The sequence below is a fragment of the Canis lupus genome, chromosome 21, assembly GCF_048164855.1.
Source record: "Canis lupus baileyi chromosome 21, mCanLup2.hap1, whole genome shotgun sequence".
NCBI classification, from domain to species: domain Eukaryota; kingdom Metazoa; phylum Chordata; class Mammalia; order Carnivora; family Canidae; genus Canis; species Canis lupus.
The window spans coordinates 47,562,281-47,584,799 of NC_132858.1; the positions used below are offsets into that span (position 1 = coordinate 47,562,281).

Sequence of the window (22,519 nt, forward strand, 5' to 3'; positions counted from 1 at the left end):
GGGAAGAGGGAGAAACAGATGAAAAAGGAACTTGAATTCTCTGGTATTCCTGGGCCAACCGAAGGCAGTGACCTCTAAGCTATGTAGAAATATCTGACTATATTTCATTAGCCAAGAGATTCTGAGATTTCCAAAGTCACCTCACCAATGAATGAGAGAGGTATGAGTTTAGAAGTATTATGAACCCTCCCTTTCTCTAAATATTTTTAACCCTTCATGACCTGAAGTGCCCAAGATAATGTCTACCTTTGGACTTTTTCTCATTTATATTAAGCAATAGATAGTAAATTAATGAGTTATCTAAAACCCTTCCTTGGCTGAGTTTATCAGCTTCCTGTCTCTGAGACAAGAGTTGCTTGAGAGGCCCCTGGCAGGAAGAAGCAAAAGCTCAGAGTGGGTGTGTGAAGTGACATAGCAGAGAAAGGCAGGATGGCCCAGTGCTGGGGTCTCCACAGCATCATCTGAGGATGTGAATGCTTGGACCCTCCCCAGAGCTTCTGAATCAGAAACCTGGGGCTGTGCCCAGTGCTCTGATTTAAGAAGCTTCCAGGTGATCCTGATGCCCCTATAAGGTTAGAAACACTCCTTTACTGGTCACAAATCCCCAGTTTCTGTGTGCCAAGTACACATCGTGCTCCTGGCTTTGTTTTAGGTGTTTATATACTTTTATCTACTAATTACAGCAATCCTTTGAGGTTGAAAGCCTGCCAGTAACTCCTTCCTGCCCAGAGATGGAGGGACAGCTCCCGGCTGAGCCAGTGGTTTGAACTTTTCTCCCAGGACCAAACAGAAGTCATGACTGAGTTATTCTCCCAACCTCTGTGTCCTAAAAATGTCACTTGTTTTCCTCAGAGCCCCAAGGTATGAAAATATGAGCATATCATCACCTTGTACTGATTAATACCACATGTAATTATGAGAGGAGTTGTTAATTAATACCCAGGATACACTTAGCATAGTGCATGTTCTGAACATACTAAACTCTTCCCTGGAATTCTTACTCCCCCTCCCCCAATTTTTATTCCCAGGTCTTTTTTCTCTTTCTCACTAAAATGTCATTTCTACACCATTTCCTTCATTATAAATATTACCCATTTTTTCAAGTTCAGTTCCTCTAGAGCTTTCTTAAATGCTCGCTTTGGAAGGTCCTCATCCTTCCTTCCCTCTCTATTCCCACAGCCTTTTTATCTTCACAATTCCACAAACCCCATGATGCCCTCAGGGAGCCCAGCACATCACAGACAACCAAAATCACTTGTTGAATGTAGAAACAAACACCACATCGAAAAAAAATCATAGGCATTCTAGAAATATCAGTTTCTCTTATTACTGTCATATATGAGATGCTCTGACTCTCTCACATTCTTTCTCCAAGTACAATCAGAGATTTTTTTTTTAATGGAGAAATTAGCCCTGTATCTAATACATTATGGGTATTTCTTTATTTTACTCTTTATTGTCAAGTTTCTCTTCAAAAAAGTCCACAAATGGAGATGATAAATAGGTTCCATCTTGTGTGCCCGTCCAGAAGTCTGGTTTGGAAGGCTGGAAGTCCCTTGTCATCCAAACTCCACTCCACTTTTGTGGTCCTGCATGATGTCTGGCCTGGATGAGGGCTCTCGGAGCTGCCATCTGCATACTGTAGGTCTGCTCATCCTTGTCTGCAATTGCCTCAACTTTCTTTGATTTACTGCCTCCCTCTATACCTTTCCTCTCTTTAATTACTCATCAGCATTAATCTATTCATAAATTCCCCAATGGGAATATAGTGGGTGCCTAACCCATGTGCCAGACATTTCCTTACTGCTGGGGTAAGGAACTGTAGGCAGAACAAAGACAGGAGCATGAAATCTCTAAAGAGCACCGACTGCCTCTGTGCCTTTGCCCACTTATAGGCCTGGAAATACCTGCTCATCCAGTCTCAGAAGCCTTCCTGATGCCTGCAGGTGGCACTGACCACCCACACGATGTCACTGTGCCATGCTTCTTAAGACCCAGATCATGGTGCCACATAATTACATAGGTTTACTCACCAGTCTCTCTGCTACCATCCAGTCAGCCCATCAGTGAGGAGAAGTACATCTTCTGCATGTCTGTCCCCTAGGCCTCCCTTCGTCCAGCAGGTTGGGCACTTAAGTATTTTTGAATGACTATGGATGGACTGTGAGATAAATAAGTAAATGAATTTCATAAATTTGGGCCAATGAGGGATAATGTATCATGCTTGTACATTTCTGACTTAATCTACCATTTTGCTGGAAAACAGTAGAGCTAAAGAGTTGTAAGTTGGGGACAACGTGTGATTTACCAAAGCCTTACTAGACCTACCTGATTTCAACAACTGACATTCCAGGGGTTATCACAGGAAGGTAATAGGATAGCAATGCTGTTTCAGCCAAATTTTTAACCAACCCCAGAGTGGCCCAGTGCAGAGACATATCATGAAGGCATGGCCTTCCTCTGGAAGGTGGAGGGAAATGGTGCTGTTGGAAGTAGGATTTGATTTCAAGTAGCAGCTGAACCTCAGTGATGGCCCCTGGCTCTCTGTGCTGGGAGAGAGTTTAATGACTTACAAGAGAGCAATGGGCCCAGAGAGTGAGTCATTTCCTCCTTCTGGCTCTCTGCGGGGTTGGCCTGCAAGACTCTGATTTGGAATGGATTTGGAGTGACCCCTGATGTGTTCTTACCCCCCACAAAGTAGCCTTAAAAAATATCTTTGTGCCTAACCGGACGTGAGTTAAACTAAAAAATGACTCTGTGCTAGCCAGTAACGTAGGTCATCAAGCTAAGGGGTGGGGGTGCAGCTGGTGAATGATGTTTGTGTTGTCTCACTAAGAGTGCCTCTTGGGGAGGGGAGAAATGTCAGGGAGGACATCCTACTAAGAGGGGCAAGCTTAGCCTCAGCCAAAGTTTCTTCGAACAGCTACTGAATGAGGCTGCATCACTCTGATGACTACACTAGTGGGACCCGTGGGAAATGTGGAACCTTGCAGGAGAGCTAGACACACACGCACGCACACACACACTCACATGCACGGACACCCCAGGGTGGGTGCATTTTGTAAAGGGATTCTTTCACTGTCAGCACCTGACAAGTGCTGAACCTGAAGATTAGCAGGGTCAGCATGGTGGGGGTCAGAGGGGGCAGGAGAGGGTGGTGGGGATTGGATTAAAAGCACCTGCCCCCAAACACATTTCCTTGGTGACAACAGGCCTTGGTGACAATGCACAGGCTTCCTCATCAGCTGAACATATCTGTGGACTAGGCACTGAGTTCACTGGGGACAAGGAGCCAGAGGAAGAGGGAGCCAGCTCTGGTTTGCTAAAAGAGATATTAAATTTCAACCCCTGGAGGAAAACAAAAAGTGAAAACGAAAAATGGAAAATGCTAAACCCCGGGGTTTATTTTTGGTGCTAATTTTGTTTTCTTAAAAGTGCATACCTGCCTTTGAACACTTGTGGAATGACGGATACACACGTTCCCATCACGGCTGCCTGGATGCCCCTGGGGCAGTGGGGCATCTCCTGGACTTTTCTTTCTGGACAGAGTGGTGACGAGGAGAGGGAAGCCTGACCCTCCGATCTGATCCAGCACAGCTGCATTTTCTCATTCCTGAGAACCGGACGAGTTTCCTGAGCCCTGGGCTGATACTCTGTACCATCTTTGGTGCAGCTGTAATTTTAACAGGGGGAGTCGACTTGAACCTCTCTAATCCTTACTCCAGACACCTTGAACTCCTGAGACTGGCGTGTATGCGTGCACGCATTTTTTTAAGGATTTTTCAGCTGTGCTTCTGAGAAAGTGGCTATATCCAAAGTTTAAAAAAAGAAAAGAAAAAAAAAAAAAGGCAGGGAGGAGGTTAGTGACATAATTGCCTGATTCTGACCAGGAGATATTTCTGCAGCTTTAATATTTACAACAGCAAAAATAATGTTATTCTCCTAGGCTCACCTACTTGTGACTTTCAATTCCTGTTTCTTTTTCCGCGGCTGAGTGATTGGTACCATGTCCCCTCTTCTGCTCTGAACCGTGTTAGGATTAACTCAGAATTAAAAGTGTGAAGAAGCACCAGCGGGGGACGCGGGGAGAGGGTCTTGGAAAAACAATCGCAGCTAGTCGTAGAATTGCACAACCAACTTCAGATTTTTTTTTTTCTCAAGACTTATATTTTGGGAAGGAGCTGTTTTATGAATGGATATAGACCTGACACACAAAACGCGTGGGATCCGTCTGAGGGCCTCGTCTGGGTCAGCTGTGACATCTGGCTCTTATGAATCTGGCATACTGTGACTCACGGATACACAAATAGTAATCCTTGATAGCGACCACTTGTGACTGCCGACAAACAACATCAAACGCCAGGGGACTGCTGTGGCCACCTCCACTGAGCTGCTTGGGCCACTGCTGCCTGCTGCTGTCGGGCGCGGGGGGGGGAGCCACTGGACCCCAGGGCTTCTGGCCCTGCTAGGACCCCAGGCAGCCCCCCTCCAACTACTAGCTCTACAGTTTACAGCCTGGCAGGCTCCGGAGCTCTCCCTCAGTAGACACGGGTTGAGGGCATGTGGCCCTGATGGCAGATGGCTTGGATTTGAACCCCGGCTAAGCTACAGCTCAGCTGGGAAGGTGGCACATTTTCTAACTTCTCGGAGTCTCGGTTTCTTCATCTGTTGAGCAAGAAAAGTAAGACTTCATTAGAATAGTGAACATTTACTGGAACTTCCTATGGGCCAGGCACTGTTCTAAGCACGAAAGAGGCATTTATTTCAGTTAAAAATTTCTCAAATATGGTGTGGTTGGCCCTTTGGCCCCTGAAGACACTAGCACACAGCTGCAGGGATAGTAGGTCTTGCAGCCAGAAATCCTGCGCTCTTTCCTAGGACTCTAGAGCCGTGAGTCTCAATTAGGGCGAATTTTGCTTCACAGGGGATACCTGATGTCTGGAAACATTCCTGGTTGTCGTGGCTGGGGTAAAGGAGGGGTACTACGGGTAATTATAGGACTGAGGAAGACAGGGGTGCTCATCCTCCAGTGACAGGACAGCCTCCACAACCCAGGATGACCCAGCCTCAAATGTCAATAGCACTTGGGTGGAGACAGTGCCCTGGAGCCTGTCCTTGCAGTCATCACACTAACTCTAGATCGTACCCATTAGGAGGGGGTTAGGGAGGATAAAATGAAATGACGCATATAAAGCGCGAAGCACAATGCCTGGCACATAGGAAGCACTCAGCAAATTCAAGCTGCTATTGCTGTTGCCAATGCTATTACTTGATTTTCATCCACGACTCCTTTTCTGTTATTAGCAATGTCTTGAAGGTTATCTGGACCCTGGTGTCATGTCGCTTTACCTGAAGGGCCTGTGACATATAGTAAGAGAAAAAGGCAGATTTCCTTTCACTCCCTAGTGCTTGCTGCTGATGTTTCTCCCACCGGATGCCCTCTGTGGCCAGATCTACAGGGAGACAGGTGTCCGGCTTCACCTGGGACCTGCAGCCTGAAGCTTTGTTGGAGAGGTAGCTCACATTATGCTTCCTGCGAAAATCCCCTGGGTGGGCTGGGCTTGATGGTCCCCAGAATGGAGAACTAGCAGGTTCATCTAAGAATGGGTAATGCCAGTTGTCCAAGGGATTAGGAAACTAGTTTCATAAATGAAGGATGTCCGTGTTTTCTGGCTACACGTCTAGCTCCTGTTTATTTCTAGAATATCTTTAAAATTCTCTTCTTCCCTGGACATTGGAAAGTTGGGTAGATCAGGAGACAGTAAAGAAAAGTAAAGACCTGAAGGATCAGTAAATGCTGTACTTACTATAAAAGGTAATCTGGGGGAAACAACAACTTGACTTCTCTTTGTACCTCCGTCCAGTCCCCTGGAAAAGGAGACTGGAGAGCAATTTTGAGTCCCACATGCATATGTGTCACTTGCTGAGAGCTGCCTGGGAGCCTGTGGCTAAAGTACTCTTTGTTCTGTAGGCAGCCATCAGTGAGGCCAGCTGATGGCTGGTTCCAGATTCCTCTGGGCTACTCCATTGGCCACTCCATCGTGTCAGAGCACAGACATCTGCAGGCCACAATCCTTACAACTCCACAACTATAGTACGTTTTGGGCTTGGCACTGTTCTGGCCACACAACATGTATTGACTGATTTAATTTTCATAATAACCCAATAGGAGAGGTTCTAGTTTTATTACCATTTTAGATATGGGGAAACCAAGGCACAGAGAAGCTAAGCAATTTGCCCCCAAAGCAATTTGCCCCACAAAGATGAAAGCTGCAGACCTAAGAAATTAACCAGGGCAGCGCAGGGCCAGTGGCCACTTTCTCCACCACTAGGATGAGAGCTCCTGTACCTAGAAGGAGCCCGGTGTCATCTAGTCAAGGTGGACAAGGGTTCCACAGCTCAGCAAATCAAGGATATCAAGAGGCAACATTCATAACTGAAACATCTAAGTTGCCTGTATTCTTAATGAGCTTTTCTATATTTTTCAGAAGGGGAAGAAATTGGTGAAGGGGTACACACAGTTGTGGATGAAAGAGCCTTACATGAGCATGGTATTAGCTAGGAGGAAGACCAAGCAGAAGCTGTCACCTTGATTGGGATATGGGAAGGGAATATGGGGTTACAGAGGGAGTCTGAAGTGTTGGCCTGTAGCTGTGAGCTGCATCTAACTCTAGCGAGCTTTTTGCAAGTGCACGCCTTCCATGAGCCAGCCAACACGCGTGTTCTGTGCCACATGGCACCGGTCAGTGAACATGAGTGCCTCCGTGGTGAGGTACCACGACGGCTAACCGAGGGACTCACCACATAATCTGAGTATAAATGTCAGCCTGTTCATAGAGAGGTTGTTAAATACAGAAGTGCTCCAAAATTCTGTCACATGTTAGAGCTGGTTAGTCTACATTGTAGAAGATTCAAGGATGGGATACACTGTAGGGACTGAGTTAGAGGAACTGAAAGTTGAACCGATATCCCTGAAAATCCCTGCACACAGGGGAGGCCCTGGACTTCTGGCCTTCTCTGCTGACCACTTCTAATTAAACTACTGATGCCTACTACACTGTAATTAAGAGACTTTCAATCAGTTGATTACATCATCCGTCACCTGAAAATGCTGGTATTAGTCATTTACCAACCTGCTACCCACTAGACAGGAAAGGTTGGTGAGGGAGCTTCCTACATGCATTGATGTTCTATGGATTATCGTGTTTATATATCCAACAGTGTGTCTTGATCCTTAAAATTCTTCCCTTTATATGCTGAGAAGTTCTTGGGGGGCACACAAACCAGACCGTGTGTGTTGTGTTGTGGAGGATAATGAGATGAGACTCTCGTGCTGCTCTGTACATTTCCTAGGAGTGCCCATGGATTTGCCTTGCACAACCTCCCAGGCTTTTCTCATCCCTTTTGTAACCAAAGGTCATGTGGTTGCAAAACAAGCACCAGGACTAATGGGATGATCTGTGTGGTTCACTCACTGCCTTTTCTGCCTCAGAGGTTTCCTCTCAACCTTCCGCCAACTCCCAAACTCCCTACTGCTGTCTCCTCCCTCCTCCCGCCCCCATGATGCAGCACTGCCGCTCTCTGAGAAGAACCGCTATTTTGTGAAGTCTGATGCACAAGTACCAATCCTCTTCTTGTTGGACATCGACACTACTTGCCCTGTTCACCTTTTAATCATCTGTCTTTACCTTACATGACTTTACCCTCCTCTCTGATCTGTCATTCTTCTTGTACTGTCCCTTATGTCTTCCAGCAAAGACCCCTCAGCTTCCGAGGGCTCTCCATAGACAACTGCCAGCTGGGTCAATGCATTCCCCCAGTAATCTCGACCTCGTTTGCCCCCAGCTTAGTTTTTCCACCCTGCTGTGTGTGAATTCTGTACCTCGGCAAACACCAGTGCCATCTTCCTCATAACCTGGTCAGATGCCGGAGAATGAACTGAGACTCCAAGCTTTTCTTACTCCCCCCAATCCTGGGAGCTGCTGAGTCTGCTGTCTCCACTGCTGAATATATCTGGACTCTACTCCCTTTCCACAATCATTGCCTTGTTTGGTCCATTGTCTCTTCACTCTTACACAGCTGCCACAGTGTCCTGTGCTCCTGTTCTTGCCTCCACATCTCTCCTTTCAAAACCATCCTTACCACCACGGTCAGCCATATCCAGCTACGTGTGGTCATCAGGTCAAAGGACCTTTCATTCCAGATTCCAAAAGATGTCATGTTGTTTAAAGTAAATATAGTCACAATATAGAATCTGAGATAGTTGTTTTCAGTGTCTGTGCATGTACGCGTGTGCGCGTGTGCCTACACACACATATTCCCCATCTCAACTACTCAGGATTAAAGTGTCAGTTTGCAAGTTTCTAAAAGCTTTTTTTTTCATAGGGGGTACTCCACAGTAGAAATTGAGGAAATCAGACAGGCAGTTACATGGAAATTAAATTAAAATTAAATTACATTAAATTAAAATGTAAGCTCCTTTAAGACAGCTGCTCACGGTCCCTTGTTACGCCTCACAACACTTAGCAAAGTACCTTGTTTAATGTGATTGGGTTCAGACCCAGGAAAGAGAGAACTCGCAATAATCAAAAGCAGATGGGGGCAGCTAAACCTCTACAGGTTAAAATATGTCAGCCTTTGAGGAGAAAATGGGAGTGGATTTCAGAAGCAAAATATTTGTGTGTGATGAGTTGGAGTTTGGGAAGTTTTTATTTTTTGTGTGTTTTTTGTTTTCTTTCTTTCTGTCTTTCTTTTCTTTTTTCGTTTTCTATTTTTTTTTTTTTTTGAATGGAAAAAAAGACGCCCAAAGGAGCCAGGGAGACGCTAATGGATGAAATGCTTTGCACATATGGGATGGAAAATTGTGCTCAGTTAAGTCAAAAAGCAGCTTCTGAAGAACGTATTGTGGCTGCGGCTTCACAGGTGCCTGACCCGCTGGCCCTGCTACATCACTGCACCATGTGTTTGGCGCTGGTCCTCCACTCTAGCCGCCATGCAGGAAGATCATATTCAGTGAGGCAGAAACTTCTAGAACTGCTTGGAACTGCTGCTTATGCCAAAGAAGATCCCCTCCTTCTCACCCTTTTATCCACACACAGGAGCATTAAAGAACTAAACAGCTCTCATCTCAACTTCCTCCCAACCTCACTCTTGGCTCATCCTCCTCTGAGGAGCAGCTGTTTTTCAGCTGATGTTTAAGCACACACACTCTAACTTAAATTACTCAATTTCTTCATAAAGGAAAGAGCTCCTTTTCTCTGGTTTGTTTTAATTTCTCCTAAATATCATTCCTATAGGAGTACCTCACTTTACACATTTTTAACTCTCCTCAGGAACATATGGTTTATGCACTGCAGTATAAATCCAATATTTGCAAATTGAATCAGGGTTGAAATTCACCAAGAAAGGATGCCACTTAAAGAGACCATGTGGGGAACCCTTTAAAAAAATTGTTTTTAATGTTTTTTTCTTTTCTTTCTTTTTCCCCCCTGAAGCAAAGAATCCTTTGATAATGCAAATGATTGATTCTCTTCATTCTTTTTCCAGAAAACTACACTCTATTTTTACAAGCTTAGCAGACTTGATTTATGTGCATTGGGACTTCTCAAAATGGGACACCCACTTGTTCCCAGGCAAGTAGTTACTATTAGGCCAGGGGCTAGTTCTGTAGGATTCTCATTTTCCCAGCTTGTTCTTCCTCTTCAGAAAACGGTGACCGTTTAGAAATGTGATAAAGATATTGGGGTTGATATATCTAAACGACTGCCATCCCCTCCAAGTCACCGTGTTGAGACAACCTAGAATGTTCTGGCACTGTATGTTAGAGTTGTTTCTAGTTGCAGTTTGGAAGTGACACTGGACCCACAGTCTATGAGCCCACCATCACTGCATGCCAGTTCCAGGGACAGCTGTGGTTCTGCTGAGGGCTCAGGGCTTGATCATCAGAAAAGCTCATTTTCAAGACCAAAGCCTCTATCAGTGGGCCCCTAACTCCTCAGTGCTGCCCTCTGGCACTCACCAGGGCAGTTGTTTTCTTGTCTCTATCTTTCTTCTTCAGAAGCGTTAGACACTACATTTATAGTGCCTATTGTACACAGGCACCATGCTCACCAACTTACATACACCAATTCATCTGCACAGTAACTCGATGTAAGAGGTGCACAGTCAGAAGGAAGTTCAGGCACAGGGAGGTGTAGGTCACACAGTGGCAGAACTGGGATTCCATGGCTGACCGAGCGGGTCACAGGACCACGTCTAACCCCACCCTGACCATGAGCAGTGTCAGCATGTCCGTGTCCTTCCACAGCAATAACTCATGTTTACTTTGTACTCAGCAGATAAAGGGCTTTGCTGTCTTGTTTTATTTAATGCTTATAATATTCCTTACCGTCCTTGCAATTATCAGTGTTTATAAGTGAGAAAGCTGGGTTATATCCAAGGGCAACAGAGCTATCAAGTTGGGGGAGAGGGCATTTACCCATTAACTTTACCCACTGTGGTGTGTATCGTTAAGCCGAACAAAAGGCAAGGATCAGGCCTCCATTAAAGGAATTTCAGAGGAGCAGGATGGGTAAGAGGGTTTTGAGGACAGCATTTAGAAGCACCTGAAATTTTATCATGCAAATCTGACTCTTCTTGTTGGATTCACCTCCTCCTCCAACACACACATGCACACATATGCACATACAGACATGTTCAGAACCATGGACACGTATGTCATGTACAGGCACACTGATGTGCACGCACACACAGGCATGGACACATTCCATGTCTATGCACGTCCCCCCCCAAAAAAGCGGCTTCATAAAATAAAACTCTCCATTATAAAATGCAGAACTCTTACAGCAAGTTAGAATAAGCTGAACAAAACTCCACACCCACCCAAAACTCCAGCCCATTAGAATCCCCTCCCTCTGTGAGGCAGTGCTTGGCTGGCTTGAGTGCAAGGTGGGTGGAATTTCAGAGCTTGTACCTGTTGCTGGAGGGGGAAGTAACTTGTTCAAGTACAGAGGAAGGAAATGCTACCTGGAGGGCATGGCTCCTGCTCCCTGTTGTCGAGTACCTCAGGAACATCACAGAGGGACCAAGAATCAAGTCAACCTCCATCCCTCAGGGATGCTCCTCCACACGTTTCTGTGTTCTCTATGCCAGCAAAGGGGGTCTCCCTCCATCCAAACATCTAGAACCTGAGCCCCAATGTGGTCTTCACTTTGAACTTCTCACTTATCCACACAGCCCTCAGGTCACTCCCTCTATCCACATGTTGGCACCCTACTGTCCTGGGTCAGAGCCTTGCCTTACCCGTCAGCAGTCTCCCCATGCTAGCCACTTCCATTCTCCAAACTGTCTGCTCTTAGACTCCTTTTAAAGGAAGTTTCTCACTTAGAAACTTACCAAGGCTTCCTATTCTGTATGAGGACATGTCCTAATTCCTTGGTCTAGGGTTTTTTCTCATCTATCCCAAACTTAACTCCCCTGCTCACTCTGTTGCCCTTTTCTGCCACCACATACCCTGATCTCTTATCCCCTGGAGGACTTAACTTTAAACATGCCAAGAACTTTTATTTGTTGCTTTATTGCTTCGTTTGTACTTGCTGTTCCTTTGGTCTCCAGTTTTTCTCCAACTATTGAGGTCTCTTGTCTAAGGTTTGACTTCCATGGGCCTCTTCCATGAGACCTTCTCCAGTACTCCACCCCTAACATTATCACCTGAGAGCCCTTTAAGACAAGTAAGACACAATAATAACATTTATTTTTTCTTAAGATTTTATTTATTTATTCATGAGAGACAGAGAGAGAGAGAGGGAGAGAGAAAGAGGGAGGCAGAGACACAGGCAGAGGGAGAAGCAGGCTCCATGCAGGGAGCCCGATGTGGGACTCGATCCCGGGTCTCCAGGATCAGGCCCTGGGCCGAAGGTGGTGCTAAACTGCTGAGCTACCCGGGCTGCCTACGTTTATATTTTGCTGAGTGTGTGCCAAGGGCCTCTTTTAAACACTTTACACCTATTAACTCTTTTAATCTTCTCAACAATCCTGTCTTCATTTTATAAATGAGTGAAGGCACAGGCAGGTAATGGGCCTTGCTCAAAGATCATGGTAAGCGGTAGAGCCAAGAACTCAAGCCAGAAGACTGGTTCTATCTCATCCGTTTTTTTTTTTTTTAAGTGCTTATCCCAGCATCAGCCAGCATGACAACTGGGGGGCAGGAAATGTTCTGTATGGAGTCTCGTACCTTGTAGCCCCTTATGCAAGGTGCTTTGGGGCATGCTTATGGCTGCAGGAAGATGTTCTGATGCTTAATACAAGTTTATGAAATAATTGAAAGAACATTTCTTGATGAGTCAAATCATGCCAGTTCCTGCTGCCTCGAGATGAGAGAGAAAAACCAAAGAGGGAAATTCTGTTCTCAAGGATAGCTTATGTTTGACATTTACTTAAAGGACGCTGATAGAAGAAATTATTATGACTTTTAGAGTCTCTATCAAAACAATCCAAGAGTCAGGTTGAGTTACATGGGGCCTCTTCAAACCTCCTTTCTTAATTTCGGTGTAAACTCCCTTCTCAAAGCCCTGTGGGACCCAAGTGAATTGTCCATTTTCCTGCACACACCATGTTTACCTTGGCATTTCCAGGTGGCTCAGGTCATAGCACAACCTCCAAGGTTCACCTGGGTCTTCCTGGAAGGTTATAATCTGGACTGTGCTTTATGTGTGTGCATTGTGTGGGGCTGAGGTGATGGTAGGCCCAGAGGGGACTTCATCAGTCTTCATTTCACTGCATAGAAATAATTAAGCCAGAATATTAATACTGTGGTAATTGCGTCCTCCTTTCGTGTTTACAGAGAGAGAGAAACAGCTGGGGTGGCTGACATCTGAAACAGGAGCGGCTGATGGTTACTCGTGCAGCAGATGGGCTTGGGTCATGAATAAGCAGCAAATGTGAAAAAGAGATTCACAGGGCTGAGCCAGGCTTGCTTTGTGCAAAACTAGTTAACCCTTGCTGCTTGCCACCAGTCCAAGGCTTGGATTGCTAGGCTGTTGCTTTTTGCAGTCAGAGACCTGGTAGTACTGAAAGAAGCAAAACTGGACTGGGAAAGTGCAAGAGAAGAGGTGAACAAATGTGAGGTCAAACCACAACACACACCCTGCTATGAATGAATGGAAATGAAGCCCCTGCGTTCAAGCTCCTGGCAGGTGTGTAAATCAACATCTCGGAGACAGGGTGGCCCCACAAGGAATAGGGAGTTCATCAAATGGGATCCTGGACATAAAGTGATTTAAGAGGTGTCAGAATGTTCCCATTTCCCACCAATCGCTCCCTAACTTCTCATCAGTGCTTGCAATTTTATATTTAGGAAAGCATTCCTTCATATCACATAACTGAATGAGGCTCATTGAAATGCAATGACCCTGAGAGGGGTGACATTTTGAAACTTATCAGCATTTAACAGCACCATATGCAAATTAACTTGTGTCAGAGCCTTTCTGGACTTCCTCATTCCCAGCTCTCAGAGAGCAGCACCCTATGGAGTTGGACAAATGATGGGGGGAGAGGTTGAATTCAGGAGGGACCCTGAGCATTAAGAATGTCTTCAGCATCTGGTTTTCCCCAGCTCGGCCCCTTACTAGCCATGTGCTCTTGGGCCAAGAGTTCACCCTGGGATATGTAACCTTGCCAAGATGCAGGATCCTCATTTGAAAAAAAATCAGAGAAATAACAGGTACTCTGAATAGGTCATGGGACTTGTGCAAATAAGGCAGAGATTGTGAAGGCATCTTGAAAACTGTGATATTCATAAGGATAAGGTAGTGGTGATGATGGTTGGAGTCATAGTGTGGGTAGCAGGAGTTCTTACAATGAGAGGCATGGTGCTTTTCAACAACTACACATAATCTTTGGTCAGTGGGGTGGCAGTCTTCACTATAGGAGGCATAAAATGGCTAAAGAGAAACAATTCCTGAGTTGCAGCTATGGAGGGGATTCCTGTCACCATTACACAGAAAAGGGCATCAAGTTCATATTTCTGTTTAATATCAGGGATGGATGCTCTGACCTAATCTTCATCCAAGTTAAATCCAGAGTTCAGCTCCTTCCATGGCCACCAAGGGCAGGGAATCTTAGAGACAATTTAGAACCACACAGAAAGAAGATGAGCTAGGGAAGAAATAGGAGAGAATGCCAATCCAATTAGAGTAGGTCATCAATATTTCCAGACGGGACTGAGAGAAAGCAAAAATTATTAGCAACTCCTGATAAGTACTAACCTTAAAATTAACTTTGAACAACTTTGTCAGCAAGAACTCTGAGGAAAAGCTCTGATTCAATAAAATGAGATCGTGAGGGAAGATCTACCAGCTAAGGGAAGCACCATGTGCTTTCCATGTGGAGGGAAATCAGCAGAACTTGATGGAACACAGTACAACACTAGATCATTCCCGGCCTAGGAGTTCCTCACAGCCCCTAAATGAAGAAGAACTGTGAGTTCACAGCAGAGCCACTTCTTTTTGATCAGTGATGAATTTATTACATATTAATTTGCATTGATTTGTACATTAAAATAATCCATTTCCATTTCAACAAATCTTTCATCTTCATAAGGTCTCAAGTAAAGGAACACTTGCAGGTATTTTTATAGGTAGACACAAGACCTGGTGGGTTGGACTGAGCATCATAATCAGGATGGGATTGTCTAGCGTGCGCAATTGCTAGCCAGCAGCTCAAGTATTGGATATTGCTTCACCTGGGCTAGCCGTTTGGTTTGCTTCACAAGACACAAACTTACACCCTGAGTTTTCTGCCAATTCCAGCTCTGAAGCTTTCACCATTTTTACCTCAAATCATCACTTGATGGCACTTTCCTTGTAACTCCACTTTTGTTGGCTCCCCATCTGGCATGACATGAATATGGCCACTTCACCACTTCAATCTCTTAACTACCCTAAGAAGGTAGTAATTGCTCTTGGGTTGGCTGTTATTCTGGATATCTTTCTAAATTCTCAAGTGAGTGAAACCTCAGAATTGCCTCCTGATTGCTACATTATTACAAAGTTGGTGTTCAAGTATTCCCTAATTTATTTTTCTATCTTCCCCTACTCCTTTCCTTAGGACTTTTTCTTGTCATTTTCCTTATCATAGAGCATGTTTTAGTGGATCCTCTTGCACGTGCCAGTTTAGGGCTCCAGACTTTTCCAAAAGGCCCCACAACCAAGTCTTAGAGTCATCAGATGGTTTTCATGCATTCTTATAATCAGTTATCTTCAATTCTCACCCAGGATACTCCTTCTCCTGCTTTAGCCCTTCCAGTGTCCCCTCTTTCATTCTCTCTGATTCTTCACAGGAGCCACACTCACCATTGAGATGCTGACATCCTTGGGGGTGCTGAAGCTTAGCTCTGTGGTGGGTTTCCCATATGTCAAAGCTGCTCAGAGTCCCTTCCGGGAATTAGAAAACTGTTCCTCATCTTACTTTTGAGTTCCCCTTAGAGCAGAATCCAAGTCAAATTTTTGGTTCCTCAAATTATTTAGAGTATTTAGCAATCATACATCCTTCTCCAGAAGTGAGCAAAACATGATGCCAAGTACCTACCACATGAACCTCATCCGAGGCCATCAGCTATGGCAGTCCTTCATGCACAAATCAAAATGCATCATCCATGTGGTCCCACCAGCTGGTTATACCTGGAGGCCAAGGATGGGCATCAGGGACAAAGGTAGCCATCCAGACAGTAGTCAGCCGATTGGCAGACTGGGGGAAAAGCTCTGGTATGGGCCCTCTGTACAAGACAGTGACTAACTACATCATTCCTTGGGGAGTTTAAACTCAAGCTGCACAGTTAACTTGATGACTGTACAGACAAGGAGACAACACAGGAGCACAATGGCAGAGCCCTGGAGTAAAGAAAACCATGGGCCTTCAGCTCAGGGAAAACCAGGCAGCAAGGTCTGTGTTTTGTCTTATTATAATATTTCAGTCTGGTAAAGAATGGCCCCTTCCCTTTGCATCCTTATAAGAAGCAGCTCCTAACTAAAGTAAATGGGGTACATCTGCTCTCATCTGAAAGATTCCAAAGACCTGACTCTTCTTCCATTGTCAAGGAAGGAAAGCCAGTGTCCCCTCTCCCACCTTCCTGCTTGAAGCACAGGGACTTAATATGTCCTCAACTAGGCTGCTCCTGGTTTCCTTAATCCCTTTGGTACCAGAAATTAGACCTCACAAAGGAAAATAAAAGCCTCAAACACACCTAATGCAAAGCTGGTCCCCGTCCGGGTACTGTCCCTAACTTCTCTATGCCAGCAAACTCTCCACCAAAGCCAGGGAACCAGGAACTTTGGGTTTAGGTAATGACAGCAGAATTGGGCCCAAGCTGAGTCAGCCACAGCCCTTGGCATATCCCCAAGTGAAAGGAACAACTGGTTGAGGGTTACTTAAGATAGGAACTCTTTAAATAGTTTCCCGCTGGGGATGCTCTGACAAGCCAGCCAAAGTGCCTCCTTTCCCTTGCCCCTCCTCATCCCAACAAATGACAAAGTACGGGCTGTTGCCTCCAGGTGAGCAAGGTTCTAGGGAAACAAGGAAAGCAAACAAACACTCAATGTGGTTGAAGGTTTCCCAGGCTCCATTTCAAAGGCAGTCCCTTATGGCTTTGTTTGCTCCTGTTTTTCCCAGCATAGGTGTTTGATATCACACAGACCTATTCTGAGATTTCCAAGAGAGGAGTATTCAGTTTACTGCGGGCAGCCAAGAGTTTCCTAGTTTGAAAAGGGGAATAAGTTACCTGTCCACTGGGTATATTTAAAAGCCCCCAATTGTGCTGGTATCAAGGCACTGATAGGACATGAGAAAGTTCGAACCAGGTATCTACAAAAAGCACCTATTGCAATGACCTTTTCTGAGACAACTTAGCATTCTCTGTCCTTGGTTGATAGGCAGCCTCCTCAACCGGACATCACTCCCCTTTCCCAGCTTCAGGTGTGGCAGGAGATGGGCAGACCATGAGGCGATTACCAAGAAAGGTAAATTTGGAAAAGGCTAAACACATTGTAGAGAAAATACAAAGTGCGAGGTTGCTACAATATTCCATGTATCACTCGGGCTTGGCAAAAATTTGGAACTCTCAGAATACTTCCCCACTTTGCCTCTGACACAGACATGCTTAAAACCTCAGAGAAACTTTTATTTTTGCTTAACTCTAGCCTAGGCAGGTACCAAAACATGCAAGCATCCGTTGTTATGAAGAAAACAAGAAAAATCCATCTTTAACTGGGAAGAATAACATTTAAGGAAGTTTTGAACACATACAAAGGTCCCTAGGGCCTTGTATGGGTCACACAGGGACAGAGATGAGAGGGATGGAGGCCCCAGAGAGGGATGGAGGCAGGACCTGCACTCAGGGTCCTGTGCTGCCTAAAGCAGCCTGGGGCAGCCGTCAGGGATGAGAGCAAGGTTTTTTTTTTTAATAATAAATTTATTTTTTATTGGTGTTTAATTTGCCAACATATAGAATAACACCCAGTGCTCATCCCGTCAAGTGCCCCCCTCAGTGCCCGTCACCCAGTCACCCCCACCCCCTGCCCTCTTCCCCTTCCACCACCCCTAGTTCGTTTCCCAGAGTTAGGAGTCTTCATGTTCTGTCTCCCTTTCTGATATTTCCTACCCATTTCTTCTCCCTTCCCCTCTATTCCCTTTCACTATTATTTATATTCCCCAAATGAATGAGACCATATAATGTTTGTCCTTCTCCGATTGACTTATTTCACTCAGCATAATACCCTCCAGTTCCATCCATGTCAAAAGCAAGGTCTTAAGCCACCTCCTGGCCTCCCTCCTCAGTAGTGGGCTGCGTCCTCACCATTTCCTTTTGTCCAGAGGCCAGCACTGCTCACCCCAGTAAGCCTGCTCTCAGAAATCCTTGGAAAGGTAGAAACAGTGGATAGAGTATAGGATATCATTTGACCACCCCTTGGGTATTTGTATTTAAAAGAGGAAATGGTTTTATCTCCAACTGAAAACAGTGCCTCAATTTGAGGTCTTAATAAGGGACTTCTAGGAAAAACAAACACAACGTGGGCAATGGTACCTGCCTAAAGATTAGCTTTATATAGGTACTTTGTTCCTGGAATATGAGGTAGCATTGTTAGCAAATTCTTAAAAAAAAAAAAAAAAAAAACAAAAAAAACAATGAGCCAGAGGACAATGAAGTCCTTCCTTTGTCCACCAGCTACCACTCCATCAAAGCCCAACGCCAGGCCACATGCAGAAAAGGGCCGTAGGCAGTATGCCTGGCTCGGATAGCAGTATACCATCAGTTTAATACAGCGCCTTCTTAACTTTAGGCCACCATGAAGCGAGACTGGCAATGGCAGCCAGGGTATGCAAGGTCTTCACATCCACTGGCCTGGTGTTTGAATGATAGACAATACCTCTGCATCAGGCGTGGGAATCCCTTACCGACTCTTGCTATCAGTAAATGATTCATAAGGCCTACAAAGAATATATTTCTAACCATGTAGCACACCATTAGAACCACTTGGATGGATGCCTGTGCCCTGGGCATGTCCAGGTAATGCTCTTCTGAAGTAAAACACAGCCCAGGCAGAGGGAGGAGACCATCTGGGAAGTGGGCCCAACCACAGAGTTGGCACCATGCCCCTCTACTTGTGTGACCTGCAATGTGGGTCTGCAGTCAGCCAGGGATGCCAGTGCAAGTCAGCAAAGCTAATGACCATAGTGGTTACTGTGTGTGGACACCCTTTTAGGGCTTTTATCTTGATGGTATCACATAATCCTCATCTTACAGATGATGAAACAGGCTTAGAAAGGCCAAAGTATTTGCTTAGCTATACACCTATACATACTGATGGAATGAATGTCCAATAGGATGCCAGGTGTTGAGAGAGTTAAAACACATAAGAGAGAGACTTAAATGCATAAGAACAGCACCTGATCTCAAAGTTACAAACCTTTAATTTGTCCCCCTAGATGTTGTCTAAGCCTAAGAGACCAGAGGAAGAAGATTCCCCTCAACCTCTACTGGAGTTAAGGTGACCGGGGAATCCACAGAAACAAATCATGTCCAACTAAATTTGGTAGTCCTATTTCAAACTATGACTCTGAAAAAACCTTTTCAATTTGAGGTGAACTTTAAATAAAATACATAAAAGTACAACTATCTGTATGTTTAATAAATTCCATTTATTAAAAGTAAAAATGTATGCAATAAAAACTCACATGTTTATGTACATTCAATGTATAATTTGATTAAAGAAATAAAAAATCCTGACACTTTTAGGTTGTTATGTTAGTAGGAGACAATATAAAATGACTAACTACAGTTTTGCCTTTCATTTATCTTACGGATCTTTCTTGAATAAAAAAAATCAGACAAATTAAAAAAAAAAACTTTTATCAGTAATAAAAATTATCCATAACTACAACACCTACATTTAACAAATAACATTCTTTATAATGTTCAAACACTGAAAATTTTCAAAAATTGTTGGAAAATACCTTTGTGGGTTTTTTTTAAGTTAAAATGGTTATATTTGAATTTACTTATTCAGTTGGGCCAATTTTTATTGTTTTACACAAAGCTGCTCTGAACCATCTTGTACTGGTGTGTTTATACCTCTGCCTGTATCCTCAGGATGTATTCTAGAGCAGAATCACTGGGTCAGAAAGTCTGAACTCTTTAAGGCTCTTTAAGGCTCTTGACACTTATGATCTAATTGCTTTCCAGAAAGGTTTAAACAGTTTGCTTTCCCATTAGCAGTTTGCAGGAGTGCCTGTTTCCTGTGGAGACCATTTGCAACTTATTTCTTGCCCTGAGAATGATCAAACTATCTCCTTTTGTTAGGATTCTGTTAGTAAATAAGTATTTTCCTTATTGAATTGGAAAAAAAAGGTTAACATGAAGAATATTAAGCATCAGATATTTTGTAACTACCCCCGCTCCCCGTTGATGCTTATCTTTACGTTTTCCTGAGATGTGTTATGTATAGTCCAGGTAACCTACTGATCATTTCCTGAGTAATATCCTTCTACTTTTTCTTCTTTTTTCTTTTTCGTATTGCTTTTAATTTTAAAAACTTTGTAGCCAAGATCGGCTACATATTAAATGTTAAATTTTTAATAAATAAAAATTCATTTCATTTCCTTGCAAGTCATCAATTTCATAAACTACATTTATTGAACAATTCCACTGATTCATCGATTTTTACACTGGAAATATACCACTTGCATTATTGTTGTACTCAAATCTACCTTACTATCTTTCAGCAGTTCTCATCTGCTTTTGGGACTTTAGAACCATTTGGTCAAGTTCCAAGAACAAATGAAGAAATATAATTGTTTCTGGAATTCACGCAAGTATCAAATCTATAAATTATTGGTCTACCTACCTCTTTGCCTACCTACCCAGTTTTGCAGCTAATTTTAATTAGAATGCCTTTACTATTTCATCACTAAGTATGATGTTTAAAATAGATGTTCCTGATTATGATAAGGAAGTAGCCATCCATTTCTACTTAAATCTTTTATTTAAAAACATCACATATGGTGTTGGAATCTGTCCAGTGCATTTCAACATCTATTGAGATGATCATATGGTTTTCTCATTACTCTCCTATATGGACTCTTATTCTAGTTAAATGAACTTGCTTGCTCATTTTTTAAGTTTTACACTTTTAGGGGTAAGTCCCTTACCCACCTTTTAAAAAACTTGATGTTATTCTATATTAGTCAAGATCTCTAGATGCAAGCAATGGAAAACCAACTGCAACCGGCAGAAACAGAAAGGGAAATATATCTGATCACTTAACTGAAAAGTCTGAGAGCGGTGTTGAGGCAGAAACCCAAGGGGTGTCATGAAAGCAGCTTTGCCTCTCCTCATCTCTGAAACTTTAGACTTCTATCATCCCACCTGCAAGTACAGGGGGAACAGAGCATTTCTTTGCCAACAGCTCCAACAGAGTCCTAAGCAATTTTCTCTTTGATCCCAAAGTGCTCACATGTTCAAGCCTGTACCAATCATGGTGGCCAAGCAAACCTGATTGACTGAGGCTCAGGAAACCTGTCTACACTGAGGCAGGGAGTGGGGTAAACCAAGAGTAGGAGAGGGTTTCCACAGGGAATATTAAGGTGCTATCACCAAAAGAACAAGGATGGAATCCAGATGGATATACACATTAACTGTCTGCTATCTATCCTTCATAGCTTGAAACCTTCCAGGACTGAAGATAAGAAGTAACTGTCTGGCTATCTTCTGACCATGCTGTTTCTCCATTCTCCCCAATTTACTGGGCATTCACTCCTTTTAGTGTGGTGGCAACTCTCCACCAGTCATCATGAAACTAAGCGTTCTAACACCCCAGAGCTCAGTCTGATTTCAGCCTGAGTTGATCCTCTGGCTCAAGGCTTGTTCGGCATTCCTCTTAAGAAGGTGTCCACTGTGAGTAGGTCCTGGGGTGCTGCTGCCTACCACACAGGCCATGGAGTGGGACATGGTCTCCTTGGCTTCTCCACTTAGTACTGCTCCCATAGACAAGTGCTGATGTCTTCTTCAGGACAAGGATTCAAGGGCCGATCCCAATATAGGCACAAGGGGCATAAAACCAGAAGGACATTACACTGGTTCCCATGAAATCCTTCCCATCGTGGTTCCTGATTCACGGTATTGATGTCCTTATTGAGGCTGTAGGTTGCAGCTTTCCTATTCTTTTCCAAGCTAACCACTCCCCAGACCTTTTTCCTTCTTCCACCACTCTGCCTCCCTCCACCATTCTTTACAAAAGCCCCACTTTTTTTGGTAAGTCTCAAAAGGGAAAGAGAACTGACACTAAATGGAGTGCTTCAGAGCCCAGACTGTACTTTATAGCAATTAATAAGAGGTTCTCTCTGGGGACCTCCACTTCACGGGGCTCCCACCCCTATTTCATCATTTAGGACATTTCAGAGGATAACAAAGGGAAGCCTGCTCAAGGCTGAATGCAAACCACTTCCAATCACATTTATTTTATTTATTTATTTTTTAATCAAATCACATTTAAAACATAAAGTCAGTTAGAGGTAAATACTTTATCCACCTTATAGAAATGTTGCAAAAATTATAATTTAAGATTGAGAAGCCAAACAGACTTTTCAGGTAAATCAATCACTGAATCACTGAATCAATCAATAAATCAATCTGGCAGACAGAGTTGAAACTGCCCTTTGAAAGAAATAGGAGTGTAACTGTCAGGGATGATGACACCCATACTAGTGAAACACATAGCAATAGGGAGAATGCTACTTTGTGTGCTTTAGGGTAGGGCTGAGGTCAGCTGCTCAGAAGCAGTTTGATGCCTGGAGGCTACGGGTGGGGAAAGAGATAGAAAGGGGCTGGTGGAGTAACCCAAATAAGTTTGCCAAGGTTCTAAGCAGGGTTTGGCAGCTTAGGCTAAGACTGCCTCAGTTCAGTGCTAAGAATTACAATTCCTTCCTTGTGAATCTATTTGTCTTGCACTGAAACCAGGAGAGGGATTTG

General features: G+C 44.1%; 1 long non-coding RNA gene across 3 annotated transcripts in view; it reads right to left on the reverse strand.

Annotated features, from left to right (window-relative positions):
* Window positions 1–22,519, reverse strand: part of LOC140613154 (uncharacterized) — a 172,107-nt gene that overhangs the window by 72,329 nt on the left and 77,259 nt on the right. For all 3 annotated transcript variants that reach the window (XR_012014310.1, XR_012014309.1, XR_012014311.1), the window contains 3 exons: window positions 3,953–4,665; window positions 3,443–3,806; window positions 2,034–2,161 (listed from right to left, as the gene is read on the reverse strand). This is a non-coding gene — a long non-coding RNA (uncharacterized lncRNA). The remainder of the gene's footprint in view (window positions 1–2,033; window positions 2,162–3,442; window positions 3,807–3,952; window positions 4,666–22,519) is intronic.